The sequence below is a fragment of the Phyllobates terribilis genome, unplaced genomic scaffold (genome assembly GCF_046119375.1).
Source record: "Phyllobates terribilis strain yellow unplaced genomic scaffold, ASM4611937v1 Scaffold_38__1_contigs__length_12584779, whole genome shotgun sequence".
NCBI lineage: Eukaryota > Metazoa > Chordata > Amphibia > Anura > Dendrobatidae > Phyllobates > Phyllobates terribilis.
In genome coordinates, this window is record NW_027362798.1 from 11,995,168 (window position 1) to 12,016,090 (window position 20,923).

Here is a 20,923-nt window from a genome sequence, read left to right on the forward strand (position 1 = left end):
TACTGATTAGTCGCGGCCGGCAACCGCGACCAATCAGCAGAGCGGGGTTTAAGTTTGGCGCCAAAATTGCTGATTGGTGGCGGCCGGCTGTCTCGACCAATCAGCAGAGCGGGGTTTAAATTTGGCGCCAATAATGCTGATTGGTCGCAATCGCCGCCCGCGACCAATCAGCAGAGCGGTGTTTAAATTTGGCGCCAAAATCGCTGATTGGTCGCGGCTGGCCACCGCGACCAATCAGCAGAGCGGTGTTTAAATTTGGCGCCAATACTGCTGATTGGTCGCGGCCGGCAACCGCGACCAATCAGCATAGCGGGGTTTAAATTTGGCGCCAATACTGCTGATTGGTCGCGGACGGCGACCGCGACCAATCAGCAGAGCGGTGTTTAAATTTTGCGCCAATATTGCTGATTGGTCGCGGACGGCGACCGCGACTAATCAGCAGAGCGGTGTTTAAATTTGGCGCCAATACTGCTGATTGATCCCGGCCAGCGACCGCGATCAATCAGCAGAGCGGTGTTTAAATTTGGCGCCAGTAATGCTGATTAGTCGCGGCCGGCATCCGCGACCAACTAGCGGAGCGGGTTTAAATTTGGCGCCAAAATCGCTGATTGGTCTCGTCTGGCGTCCGCGACCAATCAGCACAGCAGTGTTTAAATGTGGCGGCAAGATCGGTGATTGGTCGCGGCCGCTATTTAAATGTGGCGCCCAAATCGGTGATTGGTCACGGGCAGCGGCCGCGACCAATCAGCAGAGCGGTGTTTAACTTTAGCGCCAAGATCACTGATTGGTCGCGTGTGGAGAGCGAGACCAATCAGCGAATCGTATTGGTGAGGACCGGGGAGCGGAATCGTATTAGTGAGGACCGGGGAGCGCCGCTGCCTGTGCGGCTACTTCCGCTGCGAGAAGCCGGGAGATGAGCGACTGCTCGCAGCAGAAGTATCCGGACCCGCAGCGCCGCTCCCCGGTCCTCCCTTGACACCCTAGCCGCTGATGTCCCCACAGTATCCGCATGGTGTTACAAAGGTCCGGACATTTGTGTTAAAAATCGGTGATTGGTCGCGGGCGCTGCCCGCGACCAATCACCGATTTGGGCGCCAAATTTAAATATCGGCCGCGACCAATCACCGATCTTGGCTCCACATTTAAACACCGCTGTGCTGATTGGTCGCCGACGCTTGGCGCGATCAATCACCGATTTTGGCGCCACATTTAAATAGCGTCCGCGACCAATCAGTACAGCGGTGTTTAAATGTGGAGCCAAGATCGGTGATTGGTCGCGGCCGATATTTAAATTTGGCGCCCAAATCGGTGATTGGTCGCGGGCAGCGTCCGCGACCAATCAGCACAGTAGTGTTTAACTTTTGCGGCAAGATCAGTGATTGGTCGCGGGCCAAGACCGCGACCAATCACCGATTTGTGCGGCACATTTAAATAGCGGCTGCGACCAATTGGATGTCAGCGCCGCTCCCCGGTCCTCCCTTCACACCCTAGCCGCTGATGTCCCCACAGTATCCGCATGGTGTTACAAAGGTCCGGACAATTGTGTTAAAAATCGCTGATTGGTCGCCGACGCTGGGCGCGACCAATCACCGATTTTGGCGCCACATTTAAATAGCGTCGGCGACCAATCAGCGATTTTTAACACAAATGTCCGGACCTTTGTAACACCATGCAGATACTGTGGGGACATCAGCGGCTAGGGTGTGAAGGGAGGACCGGGGAGCGGCGCTGACATCCATGCGGCTAGGGGGTGAAGGGAGGACCGGGGAGCGGCGCTGACATCCAATTGGTCGCGGCCGCTATTTAAATGTGCCGCACAAATCGGTGATTGGTCGCGGTCTTGGCCCGCGACCAATCACTGATCTTGCCGCAAAAGTTAAACACTACTGTACTGATTGGTCGCGGACGCTGCCCGCGACCAATCACCGATTTGGGCGCCAAATTTAAATATCGGCCGCGACCAATCACCGATCTTGGCTACACTATTTTGGCTCCCGGCTGTATCTCCGTCCCGCAGATGGGTCCGGCGGTCGATGTCCTTCTGCTGGTACCGGCCGGGAGATGAGCGCCTCGCGGCGCTCATCTCCCGGCTGCATCGCCGCTGAGCTCCGTCCCGCAGATGAGCCGCTAACGGCCGCCATCTTTTTTCAGAAATCCCACGGCGCTGATTGGCCGCTGCCGGACCAATGAGCGACGCGGGATTTCCAGGACAGACGGACAAACAGACAGACAGACAGATGGGAAAAGACAATTATACAGTAGATTTTTTTATTTTTAACCAGTCTTTGGGGTCACACTATATAAATCCATGCCGTTTTCATGGATTTCTATAGTGTGACCAAATTGACAAGCACTTTCCAAGTGATGCTAAAATCGCTTGTAAAGCGCTTGTCAACCCGCATGTGGAAATGCATGTGAAGAACGCTTCACTTCTGCATGTCCCTGGCAGGAAAAACGCATATACAATCCGCATGTACAATCCGCATGTACAATCCGCATGTACAATCCGCATATACAATCCGCATATACAATCCGCATGTACAATCCGCATGTACAATCTGCATGTACAATCCGCATGTACAATCCGCATATACAATCCGCATGTACAATCCGCATGTACAATCCACGTGTACAATCCGCATGCGTTTTTTCTGCCAGGGAGATGCAGAAACGCTCAGGAAAAATCCGGAGCTTTTGTGCATCGTGGGCACATAGCCTAAGTCTCTGCATTTGTCTGCTTACACATCAGTACATTTCTGAACACATTCAGGAAAAATTGCAGTACATTTGTTAAAATTGGGCATATAGCATACTATAGGTGCTTCTCACAAAATTAGAATATCATCAAAAAGTTAATTTATTTCAGTTCTTCAATACAAATAGTAAAACTCATATTATATAGAGTCATTACAGACAGAGTGATCTATTTCAAGTGTTTATTTCTGTTAATGCTATTATCTCAGTAAATTAGAATACTTTATAACACCAGCTTGAAAAATGTTTTTAAAATCTGAAATGTTGTCCTACTGAAATGTATGTTCAGTAAATGCCCTCAATACTTAGCCAGGCTCCTTTTGCATCAATTACTGCATCAATGCGGCAATGTGGCATGGAGGCGATCAGCCTGTGACACTGCTGAGGGGTTATGGAAGCCCAGGTGGCTTTGATAGAAGCCTTCAGCTCGTCTGCATTGTTGGGTCTGGTGTCTCTCATCTTTCTCTTGACAATACCCCATAGATTCTCTATAATAGATTCTCTATGGGGTTAAGGTCAGGTGAGTTTGCTGCCAATCAAGCACAGTGATACTGTTGTGTAAACCAGGTATTGGTACTTTTGGCCGTGTGGACAGGTGCCAAGTCCTGCTGGAAAATGACATTTCCATCTCCAGAAAGCTTGTCGGCAGAGGGAAGCATGAAGTGCTCTACAATGTCCTGGTAGACGGCTGCGCTGACTTTGGTCTTGATAAAACACAGTGGACCTACACCAGCAGATGACATGGCTCCCCAAACCATCACCGATTGTGGAAACTTCACACGAGACCTCAAGCAGCTTGGATTGTGGCCTCTCCACTCTTCCTCCAGACTCTGGGACATTGATTTCCAAATTAAATGCAAAATTTACTTTCATCGGAAAACAACACCTTGGACCACTGAGCAACAGTCCAGGTGTTTTTCTCCTTGGCCCAGGTAAGATGCTTCTGGCGTTGTCTATTGGTGATGAGTGGCTCGACACAAGGAATGTGACACTTGTAGCCCATGTCCTGGATACGTCTGTGTGTGGTGGCTCTTGAAGCAATGACTCCAGCAGCAGTCCACTCCTTGTGAATCTTCCCCAAATGTTTGAATGTCCTTTCCTTAACAATCTTTTCAAGGCTGCGGTTATCCCGGTTGCTTGTGCACCTCTTCCTACCACACTTTTTCTTTCCACTCAACTTTCCATAAATATGCTTGGATACAGCACTCTGTTAACAGCCAGCTTCTTTAGCAATGACCTTTTGTGGTTTACACTCCTTGTGGAGTGTGTCAATGACTGCCTTCTGGACATCTGTCAAGTCAGCAGTCTTCCCCATGATTGTGGAGCCTACTGAAACAGACAAAGGGACCTTTTTAAATGCGTAAGAAGCCTTTGCAGGTGATTTTTGTTAATTATTCTAATTTACTGAGATAATGACTTTGTGTTTTCATTGGCTGTAAGCCATCATTATCAACATTAACAGAAATAAACACTTGAAATAGATCACTCTGTAATGACTCTGTATAATATATGAGTTTCACTTTTTGGATTGAAGAACTGAAATAAATTAACTTTTTGATGATATTCTAATTTTGTGAGAAGCACCTGTATGTTTGATGCATCTCATTAGCTAAGCTCAACCTCTTCCTTGCTTCACCTCAATTTGAGCCATAAATTGTGATATTTCATTTTGGTGCATTTTATGACTCCTTTTTGTCACACTTTTCTCATAACTATTTTTTTTATAACTGAGGGAAAATAACAAAATCTTATTTGTTGTACTCAAGTTTTCACAGAAACATCTGATAAAGTGTTGACTTATTTTTCTGAGTTAAACTCTTCCTTTTGGCCCTCTATATATTTGAGTTTGACAGCCCTGATGTAGATGGATGATGATGTGGCAAGAAGGGGCAGAGGGGCAGAGCCTCCTGGCTCTCAGCTTCGCTCTCCACTGCTCACAGGAGACAGCAGTTACTTCACAAATGTAACTGATAGAAAAGATGTCACGTAAGAGGGGATCAGGGGAGTGATGTGCTGCAGGAGGGGGAAGATTAGCCAGGGGAGTGGTGTGCTGCAGGGAGAGGAGGATTATGCAGGGGAGTGATGTAATTCAGGATAGGGAGAATCATGCAGGGAGCGATGTGCTGCAGGAAGAGGAGGATTAGGCAGGGAGCGCTGTGCTGCAGGAAGAGGAGGATTAGGCAGGGGAGTGATGTAATGCAGGAGGGGGAGGCTTAGGCAGGGAAGCGATGTGCTGCAGGAAGAGGTGGCTTATGCAGGGGAGTGATGTAATGCAATAGGAGAGGATTAGGCAGGGAGCGATATGCTGCAGGAAGTGCAGGATTTGGCAGTGGGCGATGTGGTGCAAGAGGGGATTTGGCAGTGGGTGATGTGGTGCAGGAAGGGGGAGATTTAGAAAGGGCACAATGTGCTGCAAGGAGGGGAGGATTAGACGGGAGCAATGTGCCGCAAGAGGGGGAGGTTTAGACAGGGGAGTGATGTGCTGCAGGAGTGGGAGAATTAAGCGGTGAGAAACATGCTGCAGGACGGGGAGGGTTAGGCAGGGGAGCAATGTGCTGCAGGTGGAAGGAGAATCTGTGACTACAGCCCAGTGTTTAAGGTTTATTGGAGCCTGTCTTTTATATATTTTATTGTTTTTTTTTCTGACAAAACTGCATAACATCTGACATGAAGTCCGCTTAGCAGTCACTGTCCCTGTAGATTGTTACTGTCCAGGTTCACCGCGGTCTCTTTTTGTTTTTAGTGCCAATCTGACAGCAGTGAAGGTTCCGCTGATAATGGCGGTCGGGTTCCGAATAGAATGTTCATGTCTGTTCTCATTGTAGTAACATCACGGAATATGCTAATTTCTTCTGACCACACCCGATGACTGAATAAAGGCGCCTCACCCACTTGTCTATGTCATCACTTTGTGGTGTCACAATGATCTAAGGGGATAAAAAAACGCTCCTGGCAGCTTTACAGTCATTCGTCCCTTCGTGTTAAAGGAGCAGGATGATAGAGCCGCACCATGCCAGCCAGAAGAAAAGAAAGTGGAGCCCTTCAAGATGATGAAGCAAGAAAGCAGACTGTGGAAGGCCATCCAGGACCAAGAGCATCATGAGGGCCTGGTAACGTATACTACACAACTGTTCTGTATATGCTCATGCCATGTACACCTATGGTGGCCGATTCATCAAGGCTGGTGGATTTCTATACCAGCATTCATGAAGCGCCTATTGGAGGAACGTGCACCAAATTCATTAAAAAGACTAAACCTCTTAATGAACTTGACTCATCCTTAAAGGGGTTGTTCCCTTTCAATAAATGAATGTCCCTAGCTGCAGGTCATTTAATTAAAAAAAAGAGGTTCCACCATCTCAGAGCTGCAGCAGCTCAGTGCGCTCAGCTGGGCAGTCCGTCTGATTACGTTTGTTGGCTGCGGCAGTATTGAGGTGATGTCAGTGCCATACACAATCCCAGGAATGGGTCAGGACAGCACAGTTTGATTCTTTATACCTGCAGCCAGGGTCATTCATTTATTGAAATATCCCCTTAAAGCTGACGTACTACACCTCAAGAAATGTACTCCAGTCAAAAGATGGAGTCAATTTCAGTCCTATTTTACACCACTTTTCCAGCCTAATTTGTAATAAGTTTTCAGGTAAAGCTAAGCCACAAGCGGTCCAGATAAGCTCTGTTCACTATTTAAGAAGTTAAAAGAGTGGGTGTAAAAAGGTCAGAGTATTCAAATGTAAGTTGCGCAGGAATTTACTGAGATTCAAACAGTTGTGCAACACATTTCCGGTGAAAACTGCTTGATGAAAAATGTTCCTTGAATAATATAACATTTCAGGTTAGTGGTAATAGATTTTATTATGGGACGTTGATCCAGGGAACTAGTCTGATTGCCATATGTGGAGTCGGGAAGGAATTTTTCCCCTAAAATGGGGCAATTAGCATCTGCCTCATGGGGTTTTTGCCTTCCTCTGGATCAACACATTAGCTTTTAGGTTGAACTTGATGGACTTGTGTCTTTCAACCTTAAAACTATGAAACTGTCCCTGTATTGAGGTTCAAGGGTGAAGCCCAGGGTTCATTTGGAACCATCAGAAATGGTGTGTTTTGCGCCCAGTCTGTCCAAGGAAGCCTGTTTGAGCCAACGGCCTCAGAAATATCCTAACATTTCAGAAAGTAGCAATAGTTAGGGTGGCTGAACCATTCTAGCCTTAAGTTTGCCCCTCCAGTCAGCATCTACTATGTAGATGCAATCAAGGCCATGTAATAAGTCTTTATCGCTGTACAGGGCTGTAAGAGTGAAGGCCAGAGTTCCTTTGGAACCTGTAGGATAGACTGGCTTTTGCCAAGTCTTTCCAAAGAAGCTTTTTTGAGCCATAGGCCTCAGACAGGTCCTAACAAGAAAGTGGCATTAGATAGGTTTTTCTTTAGTTAGGATTGATTCAACTACTCAAGCCTCAAGCGCACTCCTCCGGCCAGCAGCTACTCTGTAGATGCAACCCTGGGCCTATGGTAAGTATCTATCCCTGTACAGGGGTGTAATGGTAAAAACCTGGGTTCCCTTGGGATCTGCAGAATGGAGTAGCTTGCGCCAAGTCTGTCCGAGGAAGTCTGTTTGAGCCAACAGCCTTAAACAGATCCCAGTATTTAGGAAAAAAAAAAGCTTCAGTTAGAGTTGAATCAACCACTATAGCCTCAAGCTCGCTCCTCCGGCCAGCAGCTACTCTGTAGATGCAGCCCTGGGCCTATGGTAAGTATCTATCCATGTACAGGCGTGTAATGGTAAAGGCCAGGGTTCCCTTGGGATCTGCAGAATGGAGTAGCTTGCGCCAAGTCTGTCCGAGAAAGCCTTTTTGAGCTGATGGATTTAAACAAATTTCAACATTTAGGAAAAAAGCATTAATCTATTTCAGTTAGAGTTAATTCAATTACTCTAGCATAAAGATCCTAATTCACTTTGTCTATAGGAAGTTAGTTGGCAAATTTTTATTGTGTGAGCAATGAGGTTATGGAACTCTCTACCACATGAACTTGAAATACTTAATTTTCTAAAAAAATTCAAGGAGGGCATATGTGTGCCTTTCTTGAATAATATAAAATTGCAGGTTATCCGTACTAGATTTTGTTATGGGACGTTGATCCAGGGAACTAGTCTGATTGCCATATGTGGAGTCGGGAAGGAATTTTTCCCCTAATATGGGCCAATTAGCATCTGCCTCATGGGGTTTTTGCCTTCCTCTGGATCAACACATTAGCTTTTAGGTTGAACTTGATGGACTTGTGTCTTTCAACCTTAAAACTATGAAACTGTCCATGTATTGAGGTTCAAGGGTGAAGCCCAGGGTTCATTTGGAACCATCAGAAATGGTGTGTTTTGCACCCAGTCTGTCCAAGGAAGCCTGTTTGAGCCAACGGCCTCAGAAATATCCTAACATTTAAGAAAGTAGCAATAGTTAGGGTTGGCTGAAGCATTCTAGCCTTAAGTTTGCCCCTCCAGTCAGTATCTACTATGTAGATGCAATCAAGGCCCTGCAATAAGTCTTTATCGCTGTACAGAGCTGAAAGAGTGAAGGCCAGAGTTCCTTTGGAACCTGTAGGATAGACTGGCTTTTTCCAAGTCTTTCCAAAGAAGCTTTTTTGAGCCATAGGCCTCAGACAGGTCCTAACAAGAAAGTGGCATTAGATAGGTTTTTCTTTAGTTAGGATTGATTCAACTACTCAAGCCTCAAGTGCACTCCTCCGGCCAGCAGCTACTCTGTAGATGCAACCCTGGGCCTATGGTAAGTATCTATCCCTGTACAGGGGTGTAATGGTAAAAACCAGGGTTCCCTTGGGATCTGCAGAATGGAGTAGCTTGCGCCAAGTCTGTCCGAGGAAGTCTGTTTGAGCCAACAGCCTTAAACAGATCCCAGTATTTAGGAAAAAAAAGCTTTAGTTAGAGTTGAATCAACCACTATAGCCTCAAGCTCGCTCCTCCGGCCAGCAGCTACTCTGTAGATGCAGCCCTGGGCCTATGGTAAGTATCTATCCCTGTACAGGGGTGTAATGGTAAAGGCCAGGGTTCCCTTGGGATCTGCAGAATGGAGTAGCTTGCGCCAAGTCTGTCCGAGAAAGCCTTTTTGAGCTGATGGATTTAAACAAATTTCAACATTTAGGAAAAAAGCATTAATCTATTTCAGTTAGAGTTAATTCAATTACTCTAGCATAAAGATCCTAATTCACTTTGTCTAAAGGAAGTTAGTTGGCAAATTTTTATTGTGTGAGTAATGAGGTTATGAAACTCTCTACCACATGAAATTGAAATACTTAATTTTCTAAAAAAAATTCAAGGAGGGCATGTGTGTGCCTTTCTTGAATAATATAAAATTGCAGGTTATCCGTACTAGATTTTGTTATGGGACGTTGATCCAGGGAACTAGTCTGATTGCCATATGTGGAGTCGGGAAGGAATTTTTCCCCTAATATGGGGCAATTAGCATCTGCCTCATGGGGTTTTTGCCTTCCTCTGGATCAACACATTAGCTTTTAGGTTGAACTTGATGGACTTGTGTCTTTCAACCTTAAAACTATGAAACGGTCCCTGTATAGAGGTTCAAGGGTGAAGCCCAGGGTTCATTTGGAAACATCAGAAATGGTGTGTTTTGCGCCCAGTCTGTCCAAGGAAGCCTGTTTGAGCCAACGGCCTCAGAAATATCTTAACATTTAAGAAAGTAGCAATAGTTAGGGTTGGCTGAACCATTCTAGCCTTAAGTTTGCCCCTCCAGTCAGCATCTACTATGTAGATGCAATCAAGGCCCTGTAATAAGTCTTTATCGCTGTACAGGGCTGTAAGAGTGAAGGCCAGAGTTCCTTTGGAACCTGTAGGATAGACTGGCTTTTGCCAAGTCTTTCCAAAGAAGCTTTTTTGAGCCATAGGCCTCAGACAGGTCCTAACAAGAAAGTGGCATTAGATAGGTTTTTCTTTAGTTAGGATTGATTCAACTACTCAAGCCTCAAGCGCACTCCTCCGGCCAGCAGCTACTCTGTAGATGCAACTCTGGGCCTATGGTAAGTATCTATCCCTGTACAGGGGTGTAATGGTAAAAACCAGGGTTCCCTTGGGATCTGCAGAATGGAGTAGCTTGCGCCAAGTCTGTCCGAGGAAGTCTGTTTGAGCCAACAGCCTTAAACAGATCCCAGTATTTAGGAAAAAAAAGCTTTAGTTAGAGTTGAATCAACCACTATAGCCTCAAGCTCGCTCCTCCGGCCAGCAGCTACTCTGTAGATGCAGCCCTGGGCCTATGGTAAGTATCTATCCCTGTACAGGGGTGTAATGGTAAAGGCCAGGGTTCCCTTGGGATCTGCAGAATGGAGTAGCTTGCGCCAAGTCTGTCCGAGAAAGCCTTTTTGAGCTGATGGATTTAAACAAATTTCAACATTTAGGAAAAAAGCATTAATCTATTTCAGTTAGAGTTAATTCAATTACTCTAGCATAAAGATCCTAATTCACTTTGTCTAAAGGAAGTTAGTTGGCAAATTTTTATTGTGTGAGTAATGAGGTTATGAAACTCTCTACCACATGAACTTGAAATACTTAATTTTCTAAAAAAAATTCAAGGAGGGCATGTGTGTGCCTTTCTTGAATAATATAAAATTGCAGGTTATCCGTACTAGATTTTGTTATGGGACGTTGATCCAGGGAACTAGTCTGATTGCCATATGTGGAGTCGGGAAGGAATTTTTCCCCTAATATGGGCCAATTAGCATCTGCCTCATGGGGTTTTTGCCTTCCTCTGGATCAACACATTAGCTTTTAGGTTGAACTTGATGGACTTGTGTCTTTCAACCTTAAAACTATGAAACGGTCCCTGTATAGAGGTTCAAGGGTGAAGCCCAGGGTTCATTTGGAAACATCAGAAATGGTGTGTTTTGCGCCCAGTCTGTCCAAGGAAGCCTGTTTGAGCCAACGGCCTCAGAAATATCTTAACATTTAAGAAAGTAGCAATAGTTAGGGTTGGCTGAACCATTCTAGCCTTAAGTTTGCCCCTCCAGTCAGCATCTACTATGTAGATGCAATCAAGGCCCTGTAATAAGTCTTTATCGCTGTACAGGGCTGTAAGAGTGAAGGCCAGAGTTCCTTTGGAACCTGTAGGATAGACTGGCTTTTGCCAAGTCTTTCCAAAGAAGCTTTTTTGAGCCATAGGCCTCAGACAGGTCCTAACAAGAAAGTGGCATTAGATAGGTTTTTCTTTAGTTAGGATTGATTCAACTACTCAAGCCTCAAGCGCACTCCTCCGGCCAGCAGCTACTCTGTAGATGCAACTCTGGGCCTATGGTAAGTATCTATCCCTGTACAGGGGTGTAATGGTAAAAACCAGGGTTCCCTTGGGATCTGCAGAATGGAGTAGCTTGCGCCAAGTCTGTCCGAGGAAGTCTGTTTGAGCCAACAGCCTTAAACAGATCCCAGTATTTAGGAAAAAAAAGCTTTAGTTAGTGTTGAGTCAACCACTATAGCCTCAAGCTCGCTCCTCCGGCCAGCATCTACTCTGTAGATGCAGCCCTGGGCCTATGGTAAGTATCTATCCCTGTACAGGGGTGTAATGGTAAAGGCCAGGGTTCCCTTGGGATCTGCAGAATGGAGTAGCTTGCGCCAAGTCTGTCCGAGAAAGCCTTTTTGAGCTGATGGATTTAAACAAATTTCAACATTTAGGAAAAAAGCATTAATCTATTTCAGTTAGAGTTAATTCAATTACTCTAGCATAAAGATCCTAATTCACTTTGTCTAAAGGAAGTTAGTTGGCAAATTTTTATTGTGTGAGCAATGAGGTTATGAAACTCTCTACCACATGAAATTGAAATACTTAATTTTCTAAAAAAAATTCAAGGAGGGAATGTGTGTGCCTTTCTTAAATAATATAAAATTGCAGGTTATCCGTACTAGATTTTGTTATGGGACGTTGATCCAGGGAACTAGTCTGATTGCCATATGTGGAGTCGGGAAGGAATTTTTCCCCTAATATGGGGCAATTAGCATCTGCCTCATGGGGTTTTTGCCTTCCTCTGGATCAACACATTAGCTTTTAGGTTGAACTTGACAGACTTGTGTCTTTCAACCTTAAAACTATGAAACGGTCCCTGTATAGAGGTTCAAGGGTGAAGCCCAGGGTTCATTTGGAAACATCAGAAATGGTGTGTTTTGCGCCCAGTCTGTCCAAGGAAGCCTGTTTGAGCCAACGGCCTCAGAAATATCTTAACATTTAAGAAAGTAGCAATAGTTAGGGTTGGCTGAACCATTCTAGCCTTAAGTTTGCCCCTCCAGTCAGCATCTACTATGTAGATGCAATCAAGGCCCTGTAATAAGTCTTTATCGCTGTACAGGGCTGTAAGAGTGAAGGCCAGAGTTCCTTTGGAACCTGTAGGATAGACTGGCTTTTGCCAAGTTTTTCCAAAGAAGCTTTTTTGAGCCATAGGCCTCAGACAGGTCCTAACAAGAAAGTGTCATTAGATAGGTTTTTCTTTAGTTAGGATTGACTCAACTACTCAAGCCTCAAGCGCACTCCTCCGGCCAGCAGCTACTCTGTAGATGCAACCCTGGGCCTATGGTAAGTATCTATCCCTGTACAGGGGTGTAATGGTAAAAACCAGGGTTCCCTTGGGATCTGCAGAATGGAGTAGCTTGCGCCAAGTCTGTCCGAGGAAGTCTGTTTGAGCCAACAGCCTTAAACAGATCCCAGTATTTAGGAAAAAAAAGCTTTAGTTAGAGTTGAATCAACCACTATAGCCTCAAGCTCGCTCCTCCGGCCAGCAGCTACTCTGTAGATGCAACCCTGGGCCTATGGTAAGTATCTATCCCTGTACAAGGGTGTAATGGTAAAGGCCAGGGTTCCCTTGGGATCTGCAGAATGGAGTAGCTTGCGCCAAGTCTGTCCGAGGAAGCCTTTTTGAGCCAATGGCCTTAGACAGAACCCATCATTTAGTAATAAAAAAGCTTTAGTTAGAGTTATAGCCTCAAGCTCGCTCCTCTGGCCAGCAGCTACTCTGTAGATGCAACCCTGAGCATGTGGTAAGTCTCCATTCCTCTAAAGGGGTGTAATGGTAAAGATCAGGGTTCCTTTTGACCTGCTTATGCCAAGTCTGTCAAAGGAAGCCTTTTTGAGCTGATGGCTCTACACAGATCCTAATGTTTAGGAAAAAAGCTTATGTGTATTTCAGTTAGATTAAAAGTAAAGCCAACAAAAGAGAATTTAACTTTCCTCAAAAAATCAATTATTAATATAGCATTTACCTGCCCAGATCTCAGAACTAATGCACTATTAGGATGTAGCAATCCCATATAATTTTGTGTGCAGTTTTAATACTATGTAATCACCCCCCTCCATTAATTGGTAATATGTGAGTGGTTGTCGCATCAGTATTTTGCACCTGTATTGCTGTCATCGTTATTATATGGTATGATTAGTACTGAGACCTAGGCAGGTAAACACTGTTGCCCTTTTTTCCTGTGTTAATTCTTGAATTTTGGTGGGAATTTAAATTTGTCTTTGCTTTTAATGTTAGTGTAGGGACTCGCAAGTATGAGGACCCTTGACGCGGGTTGCGAGCTTGTGTATTTTGGCCAAAATATTTACTAATACCTCATATATATCATATATATTTTTTGCACGTTATTTTTATTCAGGGTGCAGCCAGACCCATCAATGTTGGCCTTGTACACTAGGGTGTCTGTCTTCATGGGGTGTACTTAAAAAGTGCTGGGCAGCCCGCCTAATCTAATAGTTTGGGCTTCACTAATAGGCTGTAAGCCAGACATTGTGCACTACCTGTGTGTGACCAGTGCCCTATACAAGGCTTATTTGTGTGCAGTTTTAATACTAAGCAATCACCCCCTCTATGAATTGGTAGGTTGTGAGTGGTTGTCTCATCAATATTTTGCACCTGTGTTGCTGACTTCTTCATTATATGGGTTTGCTGCATCCTTGTAATTATTGTTGCTGTATTTGCTGTGTTAATTCTTGAATTTTGGTGGGAACTTTAATTCCTTGTTTTTGTGACTTTGCTTTTAATGTTAGTGTAGGGACTCGCAAGTATGAGGACCCTTGAGCAGGTTGCGAGCTTGTATATTTTGGCCAAAATATCGACCAATACCTCATATATATCATATATATTTTTTACATGCTATTTTTATTCAGGGTGCAGCCAAGCCCATCTACAGGTGCATCTCACAAAATTAGAATATCACCAGAAAAGTTAATTTAATTCAGTTCTTCAATACAAAAAGTGAAACTCATATATTATATAGAGCCATTACACACAGAGTGATCTATTTCACGTGTTTATTTCTGTTAATGTTGATGATTATGGCTTACAGCCAATGAAAACTCAAAAGTCATTATTTCAATTAATTAGAATACCTTATAACAACAGCTTGAAAAATGTTTTCAAAATCAAAAATGTTATCCTACTGAAAAGTATGTTCAATAAATGCCCTCAATACTTGGTCGGGGATCCTTTTACATCAATTACTGCATCAATGCGGCAATGTGGCATGGAGGGATCAGCCTGTGGCACTGCTGAGGGGTTATGGAAGCCCAGGTGGCTTTGATAGAAGCCTTCAGCTCGTCTGCATTGTTGGGTCTGGTGTCTCTCATTTTCCTCTTGACAATACCCCATAGATTCTTTATGGGGTTAAGGTCAGGCGAGTTTGCTGCAAATCAAGCACAGTGATACTGTTGTGTGTAAACCAGGTATTAGTACTTTTGTCAGTGTGGACAGGGGCCAAGTCCTGCTGGAGAATGAAATTTCCATCTCCAAAAAGCTTGGCGTAGCTAAGGTTTTGGTTCAGGGGGCCGAAACTTCTGAGTGGGCCTCTAACCAGGTAACCCTGATTCCAACTATAGCGGCGCACCCAGATAGTGGATGTAGGAAAACCTCAGCAGATGACCGCGCTGTTACTAAAAATAATCTCTATACAAAGACCAGCACTGATATTACCGCCATATGGTGACATATATTGATAGATGCCAGTCCTGCAGAACATATAAGAGATCACAGCTCAGTTATATATAGTACCTTACAGCTGACGTTCTTTCTGATTAAATTGTTCACTTTTCCCGTCTTTTCCATCTGGCCCAGACCGACACGACAACTTCTCCAGCCAGGGCTCAGAGTCTCAGGTATGCAGAGATCACAACAAAGACACATTTGACTCCTTACATTTCAGGCACTGACCACATCTATCCCCAACCTGCACAAACTTCTCATCCTGCTGATACCCCAATACTGAGCCTCTGCTGCAAAATGTGTCCCTATTACTGCACCTACTGTGTGCCCTCTAGATGGTAAAACAAACCTCTAAAATAAAGTAATGCCGTGTGCAAGTGTCCTAGAAAACAGTGCCCACATTGTGCCCCCTAGAAAGTAATAGTGCCCCTTCGACAGTCACGATAACCTGAGTTCCCCTATAACAATAAGTGCCCACCTAAGATTTAATAATGTCCTGAGTCTCCCCCCATGTAGAGCTCCGCTCTAACCAGTATGATGTTCTCCTATTCACTATATAATTCCCCCTCACTGTATAGTACCCCCACACAGTATACTGACCCCTTAGTAGCCCCCAAGCTGATGGCTCCAACACTGTATGATGGCCTCCACACCATACAAAGATCCCACATTATCTCCCACACTGTATGATGGCCCCCACGCTGTTCAAAGAACCCACATTATCTCCCACACTGTATAAATAGCCTACATATAGTATAATGCACCAGATAGTCCTCAATATAGTATAATGCACTCCCCATAGTCCTTCATATAGTATAATGCACCCCCATAGGCAGAGTCTGTAGTATAATGCCCCCCCATAGTATAATGCACCAGATAGTCCTCAATATAGTATAATGCACTCCCCATAGTCCTTCGTATAGTATAATGCGCCCCTATAGGCAGAGTCTGTAGTAAAATGCTCCCCCCATTGACAGAGTCTGTAGTATAAAGCTCCCCCCCATAGGCAGAGTCTGTAGTATAATGCTCCCCCCCATCATAGGCAGAGTCTGTGGTATAATGCCCCCCCATAGGCAGAGTCTGCAATATAATGCCCCCCCCATAGGCAGAGTCTGTAGTATAATGCTCCCCCCTCCTCATAGGCAGAGTCTGTAGTATAATGCCCCCCCTTCCTCATAGGCAGAATCTGTAGTATAATGCCCCCCCCATCTCATAGGCAGAGTCTGTGGTATAATGCCCCCCCATCTCATAGGCAGCGTCTGTAGTATAATGCCCCACCTATAGGCAGAGTCTGTAGTAAAATGCACCCCCCATAGGCAGAGTCTGTAGTATAATGCTCCCCCTCTTATAGGCAGAGTCTGTAGTACAATGTCCCCCCCATAGGCAGAGTCTGTAGTATAATGCCCTCCCCTGCTCATAAACAGAGTCTGTAGTATAATGCCCCCCATAGGCAGAGTCTGTAGTATAATGCACCTCCCCCTTCCCATAGGCAGAGTCTGTAATATAATGCCGCCCCCCACCCGGCAAAAAATAAATAAACGGTACTCACCTCTCCTCCTGGTTCCCTCGCTGCTCAGAGCACCCAGCCCGCACACATCTTCAGCACAGCGGGCCGGGCGCCAAGTGATGATGCCAGGGACGTCAGTCACAGAAGGGACTAATGGGAGAGAGATCCGCGCTCCCTCTCTCATCAGTAAACTTGCGGCGGTGACGGGCGGTGGGGCCCGAAGCTGGCACCAGGGGCATGCCAGATACAGTTACACTGGCGTAGCCCTGGATGGGCCCCCTAAGAGCGAGGGGCCCGGGGCCACCGCCCCTTTGCCCCCCTGGTAGCTATGATACTGTGGCGGAGGGAAGCATGAAATGCTCTAAAATTTCCTGGTAGACGGCTGCGCTGACTTTGGTGTTGAAAAAACACAGTGGACCTACACCAGCACATGACATGGCTCCCCAAACCATCACTGATTGTGGAAACTTCACACTAGACCTCAAGCAGCTTGGATCGTGGCCTCTCCACTCTTCTTCCAGACTCTGGGACCTTGATTTCAAATGAAAATTGGAACTCTGGGACCTTGTGGAGTGTGTCAATGACTGCCTTCTGGACATCTGTCAAGTCAGCAGTCTTCACCATGATTGTGGAGCCTACTGAAACAGACTAAGGGACCTTTTTAAATGCTTAGGAAGTCTTTGCAGGTGTTTTTTGTTAATTATTTTAATTTACTGAGTTAATGACTTTTGTGTTTTCATTGGCTGTAAGCCATAATCATCGACATTAACAGAAATAAACACTTGAAATAGATCACTGTGTTTGCAATGACTCTATATAATATATGAGGTTCACTTTTTGCATTGAAGAACTGAAATAAATTAACTTTTTGATGATATTCTAATTTTGTGAGATGCACCTATATATTATGGCCTTGTAAATTAGAGTGTCTATCTTCATGGGTTGCACTTAAATAGTGCTGGGCAGCCCATGTTCTGGCCTCAGCAGCGAATTTAGCTATCCAGGGAATCTAGTCACTTAATGTGTATATCAGTTCTGACATTATGTTGCTTGCATTTGAATCCTGTCTATTTTTTATTGTTTGATAACTGCACTGTCTGCTAGTGATTTAATGTATTTGCTCTCGGGCACTCGGAGCCGGGCAATAGGGAGAAGATGGGGGTAGTGGTGGCAACCCGGTCCGTGGCTCAGGGTGGTCAGGCCAGTGGCAGTCCTTTATAAGTTTTAAGTAATGTCCGACTACGCCACCCGTGGATTGCGGTCAGTGCTAACCGCCGCTGCAGTGCAGACCTCTGGGGCAGATGTAAATGTGCAGCTCTGAATAGTACAACTCCCCACGGGAAGAGTAGGGCCCCAGGGTAGTGTATGATGGATGATGGAGGAGATGATTCCAACCGCATTAGCCAGGAAACGGAGGCCTCTTAAACAGTTCAGGGTCTTTATTAGAACAGGTAAAACGACCCAGAAACAGGCCCGGCTAGGAGGGGGCCTGGATGTCTGAGAGTAAGTGGGAAGCTGGCCCTGGTCAGAGTGAGGGTGTCGGCCTACCGTGCTCTCTGTGCTCCTTCTGGCTATTTCCCTTCTGGTAATGTAACAGCCCACATTCCTGAGCTCACCGTGTCCTCTCGCCCTTATGGCTTGCAACTTGGGTCCCTTGCTACTCCCGGCCTGGTACGGCTCTGCTGGTCCCTTCTGCTGTGGCGGAGCCTCCGGGCTTCTTAGGCCAAGGAACATACAGTCCCCTGCGGACTGGTTATCTGCTGTAGGATGTGGAATCCTCACAGCCTCAGACACCAAAGTCTGGAAGATTAGTTTCTTTATCTGCCAGGACAGACTCACTTCGCCTTTTGTCGCTGGCTCATGGCTCTCCTACTGCCACACGTCCTCTTAGGCTGCAACACAACTGTCTGTCCCTGCTCTGGGACACCTCTCAATCCAGAGACAGGTTGTCCAGTTCTCTCTAACCCTGCCCCCAGTTCCAGCTTTTATAGGGGCAGCCTGCTCCCCCTACTGGCCTGTGACAGGAGGTATTGCATGCTAATGGCCCTTGACTAGAGGACCTCCCCCTTGCTCTCAGACACAGCTTTATTATACATTTGTGTTATCCAGGCCAGGGTGACACATTCCCCCCTAGTAAAATTTAGTACTCCGGGACTAAACAATAAACAAAGATCATATGCATGACCATAAAACATTATCAGGCAAGTGACGCACAGATTGAGTTCTTAAGGTCACAGTGTGGTCTGTGACCGGGTGTCCATTTTCACCAACACAACGGGGAGCCTTAACCAGGTGGGGGTCTGTCCTAGCCCCAAGTCCTTTACAGTCTTAGTTCATTCCTTGGTCAGGCTCCGAACGCAGTCCATACAAAGTCCCGGTTATTAAAAGTCCATAACCTTTGAGTCCGTACGGTAACTGTAAGAAACTGAAATACACAATTACTAATCATGCATGTAAATTTGCAAACATTTCAACACTTGGCAACAGGGTTATTTACAGTTTTAGTGCACCCTATATTCTCCAGCGAGCGGGTATCTGCCCCTTTGTGCTTCTGGTTGACCTGCGTAACCCACTGTCTGGTGGTGGACCAACCTGGTTTTCTTCACTAGCGTTAGGGGTAGAGCTACCAGCTTGGTGTACAGGTAGGGCAGGCAGCTGTCTACGGGTCCTTTGGCTCATCGCAGGCATGGCAGGCTCACTGTCAGCAGAGGGTTGATTCTCCTGGGCTGCTGGTACAGGCTCTTCTGCCTCTGGAACTGCTTGCTCTTCTTCACCTTCCGGCTCTGGTGTAGGTTGTTGCTGAGCCGGTTGCAGGAAATGCAGGACGGGTACCACTATGGCATCGTTTATTCGAGTCCAGGACTGAGGGAACTCTCAGAGAACGGTGCTGATCATTTCTTCCTTGTCCTCTGCGGGTTCAAGGTCACTTTGATCCTCTTCTGCACTACGGAGTTGTTCGGGGCACCTTTTTAGGTGGTCTCTGGAGACGGTACTAGTGGTTTCTCCTCCATCCTTGGTGATCACGCACACCTTCGAGTTGTCATGATCAGACTGCAGTATGGTGTAGGGTTCCCTTTCCCACTGGTCGTCCATCTTATGTAGCCTTCTCTTTCGCTTCAGGACCTGCTCACCAGGTTCTAGGGGACCAGCAGGGGCGTGTTGGTTGAAGAGTCTTTCTTGCCTTTCTCTCACCTGGGCCAGGCTCTTCTCCTCACTCTCCTGTACATTCTTGTACTGCAGTCGCCTCTCCGTATCCCAGTCCGCATCCAGGGAGGTGTCCTCAGATGTTAGGACTCCCATCTCCAGATCTAGGGGCAGCTTACCTGGTCTGGCTCGCATCAGGTAAGCCGGGGTGCAGTTTGTAGCGTTCACCGGGATATGGTTGTATAAGTCTATCAGGTCCGGCAGTTTTTCTGGCCACAGGCTGCATTCCTCCAGGGGCAACGTCTTCAGGAGATCAATGACTATATTGTTCATTTAATCACACATCCCGTTGGTTTGTGGGCGGTAAGGCGTTGTCCGAATCTTCTTACAGCCATAGAGGTTGCAGAACTCTTGCAAGATTTCAGCTCCGAACGCTGGACCCTGGTCCGTCAGGACCTGTTCCGGATACCCGTGTGGACGGCAGAAGTATTGCTGGAAGGCTCTGGCCGCTGTTTGGGCTGTCAAGTCTTTTACCGGGACCACCACTAGAAAACGGGAATAGTGGTCCACGATTGTCAGGGCGTAGATGTATCCTGACCGGCTTGGAGCCAATTTGACGTGGTTCAGAGCTACCAGCTCAAGAGGCTGCTGGGTGACGATGGGCTTCAAGGGTGTCTTCTGGCTGGTGCGGTCTTTTCTCCTTAAGTTACAAGGGCCACAGTCCCTGCACCACTTCTCTACAGCCCCTCTCATGCCGACCCAAAAGAGCCGTCCTCTTAGCAGGAACTCCAGTTTCTTCCAACCGAAGTGCCCCGCTCTGTCATGGTAAGCCCCCAGGACCATAGCTGCATCCCGCCTTGGGACCACGACTTGCCAGGTCAGCTCTTGTGTCCGGTGGTTGACAAGTCTTCTGTACAGCTTGCCTTCATAGAGGAACAGCTTGCTCTTCTCTTTCCATAGCTGCTTGGCTTCCTCTGGAGCATCCGGATCTAAGCGGGCATCTTCCTGGGTCAGCAGATCTTTCACCAGGCGGATTGCAGGGTCACTATCTTGGGTCTCGGCCCAGCTGTGGTGAGGTAGGGGATTGATCATAACGGTTGTTAAATCTTCCTCCTTCACGCGGTGGGAGTATTGAGCGGCCCCATACCGGTGAAACGCGGGGAGTTCTACCTCCTCCAGCTCTTCTGGGTCTTCGTCACCTTCAGGTAAGTGAGGCATTCTCGATAGGGCATCAGCGTTGGCATTGGTTTTGCCTGCCTGGTACTTGATCACGAAGTCATAATTGGAGAGACGGGCCATCCACCGCTGTTCCAGGGCACCAAGTCTTGCACTGTCTAGGTGTGTTAACGGGTTGTTGTCCGTGTACACAGTGAACTTTGCGGAGGTCAGGTAATGCTTGAAGCGTTCCGTTAGGGCCCACACCACCGCCAAGAATTCTAGCTTGAAGGAGCTGTAATTCTCCGGGTTCCTCTCGGTGGGCCTCAGCTTCCGACTGGCGTACGCGATCACTCTTTCTCTGCCCTGTTGGTTTTGTGACAGTAC